Source organism: Megalopta genalis, unplaced genomic scaffold (genome assembly GCF_051020955.1).
Source record: "Megalopta genalis isolate 19385.01 unplaced genomic scaffold, iyMegGena1_principal scaffold0460, whole genome shotgun sequence".
In the NCBI taxonomy this organism is placed as follows: Eukaryota; Metazoa; Arthropoda; class Insecta; order Hymenoptera; family Halictidae; genus Megalopta; species Megalopta genalis.
In genome coordinates this window covers 67,501-70,000 of record NW_027476529.1, presented here as the reverse complement: position 1 = coordinate 70,000, position 2,500 = coordinate 67,501, and the positions used below count along the sequence as shown (strand labels likewise).

At 53.6% G+C, this 2,500-nt stretch overlaps 1 pseudogene; it reads right to left on the bottom strand.

Moving 5' to 3' along the window:
- LOC143263301 (large subunit ribosomal RNA) overlaps window positions 1-2,500 on the bottom strand; it is a 7,706-nt pseudogene that overhangs the window by 2,252 nt on the left and 2,954 nt on the right.

Here is a 2,500-nt window from a genome sequence, read left to right as displayed (position 1 = left end):
GACTGATGGAGTAAAGATGCCCAGTATTTGGCACGATCCTCAGGTTGGAAGAGCGCCCGACCTTGGATAGTCAGAGCACTCTCCGCCCGTCGAACCGCTGCCACAACTGCCGGATGTTGGGAGGCATCTCTTGCAGCCGCACAGGAGGACCTCGCCATTGATGTTAACCTGGCGTGCATCATACCCGGTATCGATGTTCGAAACGCGGGGATGCCAAGTCCACCCTCCTTGCAACTGGCGTGGAAATACCCAAGTGGTACATCTTTGGGCAGACGCAACCACCTTCGAACGGCCAGCCGCGTCTGTTTATCTAATGCCTTCAAGATTTTAAGTGGGCATCTTGTCAAAACCAGCTGGTGATAAAAACGCGGAATGAGGAAACAGCGCAAGATCTTGAGGCGCTGTTGAGGCTTGAGTGGCGCCTTGGTGATATTGGCCAACTCTCTGTCTAGCTTGCCCCCAGGTTTTTCAATACCCATTGGCGAGATCTTAATGCCCAGATATCGGAAGCCCTCGGTAGGTCCCAGTTGTTTTATAGACCGACCGTTGACCTCAAATTTGCTGGCGGAGAGTATCTTGTACTTCTTTTCTTTACCAGCGATCTGGATGGACATAGCCAGACATTTATCGGAGTTGAATTCCAACCCGTACTTTCGTGCCTCTTCCTCAGCCGTTCGAAGCATGCCCTGCATTCCTGAAACGGAGGACGCGAACAAGATCAGGTCATCCGCATACGCCAGTATATTGACCCTTTGCTCCCTGATAACATAGCCGACCTCCTCGGGTAACACCCCTATCACCCGGTCCATGACGATCGAGAATAGCAGGGACGACAAGGGATCGCCCTGCCGCACACCCCTCGCTACCCCGATCGGATCCGATGTCTCGCCACGGACCTGAAGCACGGTTCGGCTATTACGGTACGTCGCTGTTATGTACCTCACAAAGAGCTCCGGGAGTCCCAATCCCCTTAGTGCCGATGTTATGGCATGGTGACTAACGCTGTCAAACGCCTTGGCCACATCTAAGGACACAACGTGAAGCTGCTTTAAGCAGCTCCGTGCGTCACGAAGGGCAGTTGATAGTACAAGCACGTTCTCAGCACAGCCATCGTGTACTCCTCGTTGCCGCTCATCGATGAGACCGGCTTTTGCCAATCTCACCGCCAAGATTTTATGCAGCTGACGAACGACGACTGAAGCCACACTTATAGGACGGAACTCGGATGGTGTTGAGCTTCCGTCCTTCTTAGGGATAAATACCGTCCTGCTGATGAGGAGCTCAGATGGAAATGCCCCTACCGCAAGGATGACATTATAAAATAAGGTTCTTAGAACTACTGGCACACTCCTCCATTGCCTGCTCGAGATGTTATCGAGACCCGATGCCGAGGAGAGCGGGATCTCATTGGCCTGGATCTCATGGCCACGAACCGGCTCAGCGATCCAATGCAGGTCCTCCCTTTCCTGAACTGGATGAAGGTGTTCAATGGGGACAGAAGGACTGGTGAGCATAGGTGTCCAGTACTCCACCATCTCGCCAACGGTTGGTGTTTGAGCCTGCATCGGGCCATCCAGTACAAGCTTGGCCGCGCGAGACATGTCCTTCTTCCAGAGTTCCTGCATGGCCGCATACTCCCTTCTCCTCAGTCTCCACCTCGGCACGGGCCCGGCAGGTGCAGCTTTAGGTGGCCGGAGCAGTGGTGTTCTCCGCTCCTTTACTTTCGCAGAAGGCGTCGGAAAGACTCTTTGAAGCCATCGACAACAAGCACTCGGTGTTATTGGTTCTCGATTAAGAACCGTTCTCGCAAGACTTACGAGTTCCTCCGCTTCATGGGATTTCACCCTTTCGGCCGGATCAATCAGCTTACGGATAGCGTCAATATATTGGCACTGATGTTGCTGTGCCGACGCAGAGTGCTCCTGAACAGGAGTAGGCGAATCCGCCTGTCGATGACTTGTGTCGTGATGTTGAGTGACACTGGAGGCTGAAGGTTGAGACTCAACGGCAGTTCCACGCTCGCGGCATACACCGATCTTCTGTGTAACAAGAGCTTTATACGTCAATTTCTTTCTGAGGCCCTTCAGTCGATCAAGACTGAATTTATTGTCGAAGACCGTCAGTAGATGTTCATTCATAAATTTGACGTTGCCCTGTACACTCGCAAGCGCCTCAGCCGCCGCCACCATCTCAGTCTCCTCCTGAGTCCACCTAACCTTCTTTACCGCCACCTGCACTCGTTGGTTGGCCTCGTCTGGATGAGCTCTCCTCACATGGACCCCCAACCCGATGGAAGTGGGAAAGGATCGCGAACAATGGGGACATGGATGTAGTGCCCCCCGTGACGCAAGATGTTGTGCGTCGTTACTGGACTGGTTGGGTTTATTTCTGGAGGTCGTCGGACAGACACTCCGACTCACTGTGGCCGCTGTCGTAGGGTCGGCGATCCGAGTGGCCCGAGGGCCCGCCGACAATGGGTCACTTGACCCATAATCTTTCT